The 10,571-nt window shown below is 43.5% G+C and overlaps 1 pseudogene; it reads left to right on the forward strand.

The window, feature by feature from the left end:
* Positions 1-9,381: 9,381 nt before the first annotated feature.
* On the forward strand, positions 9,382-10,280 carry LOC105515937 (annotated as a pseudogene).
* Positions 10,281-10,571: the final 291 nt, after the last annotated feature.

Genomic DNA, 10,571 nt, shown 5'->3' on the forward strand with positions numbered 1-10,571 from the left:
GGCCTGGAGGGGACGAGCCGCGGCGGCTGCCCCGGGCGGGCGTGGAGCCAAGCGTTCGATCGGGGCTCGCAATCGCCCACCTGTAGTGGCCCGACCTTGGCAAGGAGAAATTCGAAACTTCTCAGGCTGGAGACTTCGAATTGTACAGCCGCTGAGGGGGCACTTTCTCCCCCCACAGACGGAGTAAGAGTGCCCTTGAACAAATGGAAGGCAGCTCGAACGTCAGTATGCCTCCCTGGCGATGGTCAAGTCCAGGCTTCCCGTATAAGCTGCCCTCCACCCCAGAGCTCGCAGTTTCTTTTCCTGCCTCCAGCTTCTTTGCTTCTAATCACAAAGTCCCCCCACCCCTCTGCCACCCCACCAAGAAGTGACCTTGCCGCCCTGATTCTGAAGATCCTCCAATGACTCACCATGGCCTCAAGCCTTAATGCCTCATTCTCAGAGTCCTCAATAGCTGGGCCTCCATTTTTCAGTTTCCTCTCCACTTCCCTACCCTCACCCCAAAGCCTCCGTTTACAGACAACACCTGAAATGTGTCTGCCCTTTGACACTTGATTTTGATCCTGCTCTGTTCTCTGCCAGAAAACCCTTTAGCTGCCTCCACCTGTCAAACTTTCTAGACACAGCTCCTGTAGCCATCTCCTTCCATCTCTCTGCAGTCTTCCTGCTCCCCCAGGCAGAATCCCCCCTTGTGGCTGGCATCATTCTGACTTGGGGGTCAATTGTGTGCCTGTGCTGTATCCTCTCTGATCTGTGGATTCCTTGAAGAGGAGTCTGCTTTTAACAGAGCTCTGGGGATGGGAGACATGAAAGCTGTAAGACTAGTATTGCCTCCGAGTGTCTGTAGCTCTGGTGGGATTGGAAAAGTTCAGGAGTCTTTATCAAGAGGGTCACCTGATAGGTCCACAAACCTCATCTTGAAAAAAGCAAACACTTCCAAAAACTGAGCATGCCCTCCATTTTTCCTGCGTCTCTATATCTCTTCCCTACTACACCTAGCTATGTGCCCTCCGTACTCATAATGGGCACTTAAGTAACCCTTGAGGAATAAAGTTGAATTCTACAGAGATGTTCCTTAAGCCAAGGCTGGCAGTGATCAAAGAGAATAGAGTAAATAATGAAAAAATAGACATGAACCCAGTCATTTTACAGCTACTTCCTAGGCTAAAAGCCCTCTGCCCTGTTAGGTAGTGTGGATTTGTCGCTGTCTGATCAAACACTAAAGTAGACCCTGACCCTTCTTGACTCCTGGGACTGCTAGATTTTTTTCTCTGATGCGCTGCTTGCAGTCCCATTAGGAAAAGTGTCTTTAAACTCTGCAAGTGAATCCAAGTGAAAGTGAAGTTTTCTTTCCCAAGTGATTCCATAGCAACAATTTAATGCAGCAAATTAGTTACAAGTGTTGAAAGAACTGGAAGTTCAACTAGGGTAAGGTGAGGCAATCCTGAGGTTAGCCATTGCTGGACGTGCCTTCTCCCCTGAGAAGTTTCTGTCAGGAAGGGACAAAGCCAGGAGACAGCCAGAACCCTGAAGGACTTGTCCAATAGGAGTTGGAGCCACAAAGGAAGTGCAACTACTGCGGAAGACATCTTCCAAAGTAGGGGATGGGAGTCCCCCTGGCTTCTCCCTTCCTCCCACCCTCCAGGGCCACCCAGTGGTGGAAAGCAGGAGAAGCCAGTGGACAAGATGACAGAGGGCGGGGGTCAGAATTCCTACAGAATATGTGAGAGCAGCAAAAGGAGGATCTGAGAGCCCCGCGGCAAATGACTGGCACCTGGGCTTGGGTGCTGCTGCACTTGGTTACCTCTTCCTTTAGGCCGCATTCCGCAGTGCAGCAGGAACTTTCTCTTCCTGAGTCCTAGAATTCTCCCCTTCTTACTTGTCCCTCTTTGCCCTTCTGCTTTTATTACCCTTCTATCCTCTTCTTCGCCGTCACTCCCTTACATTTCTTTTTTCTCTCTCGTCTTGTGTACTCTGGCTCTCGTTTTTCCTTTGTGTTCCCATATATCTCCTCCTGACTTCTTTTTCCCCCAGAGTCTCTTTCTCCCCTCTTCTTGTCCTACTCCTCCCTGGGCAGGATGGCAACTTTCTTCAGCATGAAGGAGGTGACCAGGTTCCTATGGAAGGAAGAGATTAGGAACTATCATGTTGCTGCCCTTCCAGAGAGTGTACTAGATATTTTACACGCGTTATCTCATTTAATCTTCATCTCCTACTAGCTGGGCAACATTTAATATAATCTGGTGGCTTTGCTATTGCCTGTCACAAGGAAGGCTTTGTGCTGGTCATCAACAACACTGCTGACAGTTCTCTTACCTTTCATGGTTCCCTGCACCCTTTCTTCTTCTTATCCTACATCTTTTCCTTTCATTTGCACAGATACTTCACCCCAATCTCAACCCCCAACAGTCTAATACATCCCCACTTTAAATCTCCAAAGACTGAGAATAGCTATTTAGAGGAGGTGGCATTTCAGCTGTTACTTGAAGGATGGATAGATTTTCAATAGATGGAAATGGAGGAAGGGTATTCTTGGTGGACAGTAAATTATATGGTTTACCTTGATTGAAGCAAGGGATAACTGGGAAATGAAGCCGTATTTCAGAAACTTGTCTTCAGCTCTCAGTTCTCTGAGACTGTTCAGAAACACAGATTAACCATGAGCATATTAAATATAGGTATGGTTTATATAATTAGAATCATAGTGTTTAAAGCCAGAAAGAATTTTCAACATTGTCTGGTGCAACATGTCCAGTTTTAAGTGAGGGAACTGAAGCCTAAAAGACTTAATACCTGGAATATCATAATGATTAAACATGGCCATTAGAGTTTGACTATCTGTATTCAAATCCCTACTTTAACAAATTTTAGTTTATCTGAACTTGAATTATCTGTAGTTAAGTTTCCTCATCTATAAAATAGAGAAAAACGATAGAATCTACTTAAGTGGGTTGTCATGAGAATGAAATATCATCATATGTAAAACACTCTTGCCCAGTTTGGACTGCCATAACAAACTACCATAAACTGGGTGGCTTAAACAACAAGCATTCATTTCTCATGGTTCTGGAGGCTGGAAGTATGACATCAGAGTGCCAGCATGGTCAAGGGTTGGCTGAGGGCCTTTCTTCCTCCTCTGGAGTGCTGACTTCTCATGGTATCCTTACAAAGTGAAAAGACACTGAGCCTCAGAGCTCTCTGGGGTTCCTTTTATGAGGGCAGTCATCCCATTAATGAGGACTCCACCCTCATGACTTTACTTCCCAAAGGCCCCACTTCCCAATACCATCACACTGGGGGGTAGGATTTCAACATATGAATTGGAGGGGAGACATGAACATTCAGTCAATTATAGACATGTTATAGGGTGCCTGGCATATAGACAGTACTCATTAAATATAGGCAAAAATTATTATGACTTCCCGTGGCTATCCAGCTAGTAAATACCAGAACTAGAACTGGTCCCCCAAGTTTTTGTGGCCCTAATTGTATGTTCCCTGCATTATTTGAAGCTATGTCTTATAATGCTTGTTTAACACCATCTGTGAAGATACGGTGCTCCTCTAGTCTGCTGTTTAAATAAGTGCTCAGTTATCTTTCTAGCTCCAATTTCTCTACATTTCCTGCTTCCTGCTTCTGCCAGCCCTGGTTGCCCCCACCAGTCCTCAGCAATCTTAGTATACTGTGAAGTTCCAGCGGAGGAAGGGAGCAGGAAAAATTATCAGTAAACCTGTATTTTATAGTCAACTGTTTAGGTTACAAGTTCTGATATAATAAACTTTTACTAATTTAAATTTCAAAGGGCCAAAAAATATTGAATTAAAGATATTCGAATTATTTGTTATTCTTCAGCCTACAGGGTGTCAACTCTACCAGCTTAAATTTTAGTAGTTCCTTAGGGGGATTCACTGGGACCAAGAAAAAGCATTGTTTGGGGTATCTAATTCTTCAATTAAGTTGTGATGGAAGAGAACAAATTTCTTTGTCCCTCCTCCGTTTCTTTCTTAGTCACTGCTCCCACTTTTCAAAACTCCTCCAGCCCCATGACCTTTATGTAGTCCACTCTCTTTGGACCGTAAGCATCTTGAGGCAATGAACCACAACTTACTTGTGCTTTTAATGTCTAGAACCTAGCTCAGTATCGGGAGTATAATAGGCAGCCACATGTTGTTGAACTGACTGACTTGAGCAATGCTGCACATACCAAAGGAATCCCTTCCTCCTCCCCCTTCAAATCTTTGTCTCCTCAGTTGACTGTAGCTAGTTGTCATCCTGCTACCCTAATGCACCGGAAAGCATGGTAACAGCTGAATGTGAAATAAATGTGCATTTTATATTATGAAGTACATTTAAAGAGGTTTATTTTAATGGTGTAAAGCCAGGCAGTATTTTAAGAAGATCAGGAAGAATTTTTGGGGCAGCTGGACTTTCCCAACACCTTCACATCACACCACACAAACTGAAGCTTATCTCTCCTATAAATAAAGGCTACTTGACTTTCATTGTTACACATTTTACTTTAGATTTCTTAGGTTAATTGTCGACAGCCTGTATTCTACATATGGGTGTATTAATTATCCTGCCTAACTCATTTCTTAAAAGGCACCATTTGTCTTAATCTTAAAAAGTAAGTAATTGTCCCACTTCTCTCTTACTTCAAGGCAGACTAATGACCCAATACCTTGATCATTCACTGCCTCTCGAATTCCTGAAATCTACTTTCTACTTCCTCTAATTCATTTACATGCTTCCTCTAGGAAGTTGGAAGGAATCCAAAGGATTCATTCTAAATCAACTTCTCATTTTATGAAAGAGGAAACTGAGGAACAGAAATGCTAGTGGCAGAATCTCCAGTTCCCACAGCACTCTTCCCATGCACTATCCTCTTATCATGTGTCCTTAAAACACAGCTAAAAGTGAACTTTCCATTGTCAGCTCCCCTCCTGACTTCCCTGTTTATGCCAATCACCACCATCTATTGGGCTTTTTAGGATTAAAATGGGTGATCTTTGATGACTTCTCCTCTTTAGGCTTCTACTTCCGCTTCGGGATGTCTCTCTTGCTCGTCTTTTTTGTCTGAATTGCCCCATGGTTCAGAGCATTTTCTCTTTGCAACTGTTATTACAATAGGTTGCTAATGGTTTCACTGTCTCCAAATTCTTCCTCTTATAGAGTGAACCTAGCAGAAGAACCAACTTAATATTAAGTCAAAAATTTTATAGTTGTAGTAAAATGGTGCCATTTTGCTGTATAAAATCAAATTCAACTTGCATTCAGACTACCAATAAAATATCAGTTTATATTATCAAGCCTTTCTGGTTCTCAAATATATAGTAATAACTAGCTATGTGATCTTGGGCACATTTAAATTCTATGGACTGCAATGTCCTCAGTCTGTTAACTGGTGATATTGTTAGTATATGTGCCTAACTCAAAGGGTTGTTTGAAAATTAAATGGGATAACAAATGTAAAGTACTTAATAGTAATAGTTGCAATAACTATTTGTTGAGGTCTTACTATTGACCAGACATTAGTCTAAGCTGTTTAAGTGAATTATGTCACATCAACCCTACAACATGGATACCATTATTGTTTCTAGATGAGAAAACTGAGGCCCAGAGAGGTTTAAAAACTTGCTTAAGGTCAACTAGCTAAGAAGTGGCTAAACCAGAATTCAAAACTGGGCAGTCATACCTGGACAAACCTGTCCACCAGTCTATTACTTGGAAATAACTTAGTATATAGTAGTTAATTTGTTATTTATTATCATTATTTCCACTTTAAAGAGAGGAGTAAACCATTTTTCTGCTTTCCTTTAAGATATGTTTCTGCAGTTGAGCCTTAGCATCATTTTTGGAAGAGATGGATAATTCTTGATAATTAAATGTGCTGGGTACCACTTGTTTCTGCTTCCCAAAGAAAGGCAGGAAGGATGGTTAGGGGTTCTTGCACTGCCTGGACCTTGTAATCATCCTGGTCCTCCCCATCTCCACTTTGCCTTTTATAATATCCTTAATATTATAAAATGGGAATGACACAGGCAATCTCTGACTTAGGCATAGTTCATAGTGACAGACCAAAGATTTATTCGATGATTGCCCCTTATAGTTCCTTTAGGGCTTTCTCATGGATAGAACCAGAAAATTCTCTGTGTGTTGCTCTGCTTATTCTACCTCAGACATTTCTGCCTCAGGAGACAATTTAAGAAAGGGAATCTCCCCAGTGGCTTCCCAGCAAATCATTCTTTTGGTTCCTACTATAGTTATTTTATTTCTTGCCCTTAGGGTATCTTTTGCACCACGATCATCAAATGGTCTTATCTAACCATCTTCTGCCTGCTGATGATGCTCAAAATAGAATAAAATGCCTTATTACTGGTTTTAAAGTTCATTTCCAGGTGCCCATGAATTATTATATTTCTGCCTTGTATGTGGCACACCATACCCTCCCTGTTCCTTTCCTTTCCTCAATGGTATGTTTTTCCCTGAGCATCTAGCTGTTTATATTTGAACATCTAGTCTTTTGGATTCATAGGAACAATTGACCTTGCCCTTCTAATAATGAAATTTCCATAGATCCTAGAATCATAAAATGCCAACTCTGGAAGGACTTTTGTAGATAACCGAGGCCAACAGATTCCTTTTCCAGTGAGGAACCAAGACTCAGAGAAGCCAAGGGTCAGGTGCAAGCTATAAAGCCTATGATAGAGGAAGCCAGAACCAGACCCAAGACATCTGTTCCATTTGTTTCTTATGAGTTGGAGTAGGAGACCTGGAAATAATGAGGAATTCACAAGTGTCTTTCCCCCAAATGTTTTAAGTTTTTGTATCAGTGGTTTTCTTAATACATTTTCAGGAGACCTAGAGGAATAGAATTCCATGATTTAAAAAATTGAGGCATAGGGAGACAAGAATTGCAGAGCTGGGACTGTGTCCCTTAAGGATCATCTTTCCTTCCCAGTGGTACTTTGTACAGTGCCTTGCCTACAGCCAACCCTCAACAATGTTTATGACAATGATGCATAAGGATGACTATGTCTCATATTTCTCTGTTCTCAGTCCTTTTCTACCATTTTGTTCTCCATAGCCCCAGCTATTTCTGTGTTTCAAGCCTTCTAGAAACCTGCCTCATCTTGTTTGGAGTTTAATGAGGGCATTGGGTATGTATTCTGTAACTGCCTTCCATAGTTATGATGATGGTAATAACTTCAAATGATTAGGGATCTACCCTGAATCAGACATATACATTTTGAAAGCTTTCTAAACTTGAGGAAGTATGTTCCTAATATGTTACCATTTATTGCAAAAAAGAAACATTCTCTGGTTAGAATGTTTCTAACCAGATAATGGAAATACTGGATGAAACAAAATTAAACAGCTTAATATTGATTTGTGTTTATAGGAATTTTCAGGATCTTTAGAACACTAATGTGAATCCTGAATTTCTAAGGGGGCAGGGTGATAAAATATGTAGAATTCCCCAAACATACTTGACCAGAAAATCATTTACTCATTGAACATCTTTCTAATGGGACTGTTTCAAATGATCAGATACCTTTCCCTAGGGCTTGTTTCCTTCTGAGTAATGACTAAGATGGCGCCTCTTCTCATTATTTATCATTTCAGGACAGATGCTGTTATTTCTCAGCCCGAATTTCTGTTATTTCTTATCCTGATTTTCTCTAACCATAAGCTGTTTAACTCTGACCTCATATGTGAGCTGCTCAGTTCCCATAATCATCACAGCTGTCCTGTTCTAATCTTCAGTTTTCAAGGTGCAGAATCAAAAAAAGTTAATGATAATTACAGTGATGACAACTAATATTTATTGAGTTTGTGCTGTGGACCAGACATTGAGCTAACACATGTTATAACATCCTACTTAATTGTCACCACAGCCCTATGAGGCAGTTATTAATATTTTCATTTTACACATGAGGAACCTGAAGAGAGCTTATGTAACTTCCCCCAAGAAAGTGGCATGTGGAGGAATTGGAGCTGGGTTTTTAACCTGTGTTCAACTTTTACCTCATACCTGGCATTGCCCTTTCAGTGCTAGTTCTCTCTCTCTCTTTCTGTCTCTCTGTCTCTCTCTCTATATATATTTTTTTTTTCTTTTTTTTTTTTGAGATGGAGTCTCACTCACTTGCCCAGGCTAGGGTGTAGTGGCGCGATCTCAACTCACTGCAAGCTCTGCCTCCCGGGTTCACACCATTCTCCTGCCTCAGCCTCCCCAGTAGCTGGGACTACAGGCGCCCGCCACTATGCCCGGCTAATTTTTTTTTTTTTTTTGTATTTTTGGTAAAGACGGGGTTTCATCGTGTTAGCCAGGATGGTCTCCATCTCCTGACCTCGTGATCTGCCCGTCTTGCCCTCCCAAAGTGCTGGGATTACAGGCGTGAGTCACCGTGCCCAGTTATTTATTTTTTTTTAATTAAGTAAAAATCTGCTGCCTTTCCAAGCAGAATCCTTTTAAAAGCAAAGGGCCCGTGGTCCAGCCTTCAGTTCACTCTTTTGTGCTTGGCACAGCACTTGGCATTCTGTAGCAAATACTCCTTTGGAAAGAGAGATTAAGCAACTTGCCAAAACCATTCAGGTAGTAAATGATAGACCCACGTTTTGAACACATACCCTGCTCATTACACCCTCTCATGGAGTTCTCATCAGCACCACGCTCAGTGCACCAGGTGAGTCCCCCTTCTTTTTTGAGGTCACCCCCACTCAGCTTCGGAAGGTCCCAAACAGGGAGTTTTGTCCACTCCTACCCCCACGTTCATTCTGCCCTCTCCCTAACAGACAGCATCCTAAACCTGGTGAACTAAATTTACTGGTAAATGGCTAGTGGGCTAATGGCACTTTGGTGATTGTCCTTTGCTAATTTTATTGTTAGGAAGATGTTCTCAACCCCAGCACTTTCCATTTGGGAGCTTTTTCAGAGGTCAAAATCTCTCTATTTACAACCAAAACACCAGGCTGGCAGCGAGAGGGCGCGGTCCAGTCGTGGTACGCCCCTGGCCACTCCGCGGCACCGTTACCCCCACGCCTGAGCCGCGGGCGCGCCCCGTTGTAGCCATTGGAGACACCACACGGTCTTTTAGGAAAGCAGGCCATTAACCGGTGTTCAGGAGAGAAACGTGGCCACCTCCCCACGGGCGGGTGCTGATCTGCGGTGGAGACCTCGTCCCCCGCAGAGAGCGACGGAAATCCCCTCGGGCCCGCTGGATCTTGCATGGCTGGATGCCTGGATGCCGCCTGTCCAAGGCTTTAGCGACCGTATCTCCCTTCATGACCTTGGCCTCTGTGACAGGCAGGCACAGCAGCTGCCCCAACATCCCAGTCAGCTGGAGCCTGTTTTCCTGACATGGGTTTTCTCTAAACTTCATGTCAGATTGGAAGCGCACTGCTGAGAAGCCCCACGAAAAGGCCCGAACATCTCAGTACCCTGGCTCCAAGGGGGAGTGAAGCCTGGTTCCCCATGAGGAAGTGAGCTGGCTAGCCGAGTGACGAGAGTAATGCCCCTCGAGTACACTGCCAGCTCTGTCTTGGACAGGCCCGTGTGGGCAGACCTTCAAGTGGGTGAAAGGAACTTCTCTCCTAAGTTTAACGAAAAGGATGGGCATGTGGAGAGAAGGAGCCAGCATGGCTTGTATGAGATTGAGAAAGGTAGACTTAGAACTCCTGCACGTCAGACAGGACTGGTTGGCCCAGGGCTTTTGGGGTGTTGAGGCCCCAGTCATGCTGCAGATCCCATCTTAACCAGATGGAAAAGGGATAGCAAGGGAAACTAAATTACCCACCCTATTTCTGGGAAAAATCTCCTGCAATTTGTAGCCATCAAAAGGAAGAACTGTGGAGAATAGGCAATCCCAGGGTGGGTGGTGGATCCAGGAGAGAAAATTAGTGCTACCTGGGAGAGAGAATTTGGCTAGGAAGCCATGAAGTCTTTGTAGAAATCTAGAGAAGAAATGCAGGAGTTGAAGAGACAATTGCACAAATTCTTCAGCCAGGAACATTTTGTGGTCTATAAAGGCTACGTGGATGATTCTTGGAACACAGATAACTCCTGGATAGAGACAGAGGCTGTGAACTACCATGATGAAACTGGTGAAATAACAGACTATCTTCCTCTGGAAGCTGGCAATGATGCCAAGAAAGTGAAATGGGTGGACATTAATGATAAATTTGAGCTTTATGCCAGCTACTCCCAATTTATTCAACTTGTGTCTGAGAAACAAGGTGCCCACTGGAGTGAGGACATGTATCCTGATTGCCAGGGATAGTGGCTTGGAGTCTCGTGTGAGCCAAAGGCCTTCAAATGATCAAGAGTGGATAAGAGGCAAACAGCACATAACTCCCACTAAATAGGACAGGGAGGGTCACCTCTTTAGTGATTCATTCCAAAACTGTGCTGTATGAAGGTTTTTTTTTTTCTTTTTTTTTTTTTTTGAGACGGAGTCTCACTCTGTCGCCCAGGCTGGAGTGCAGTGGCCAGATCTCAGCTCACTGCAAGCTCCGCCTCCCGGGTTTACGCCATTCTCCTGCCTTAGCCTCCCGAGTAGCTGGGACCACAG

The sequence above is a fragment of the Colobus angolensis genome, unplaced genomic scaffold, assembly GCF_000951035.1.
Source record: "Colobus angolensis palliatus isolate OR3802 unplaced genomic scaffold, Cang.pa_1.0 Scaffold270, whole genome shotgun sequence".
Lineage (NCBI taxonomy): Eukaryota > Metazoa > Chordata > Mammalia > Primates > Cercopithecidae > Colobus > Colobus angolensis.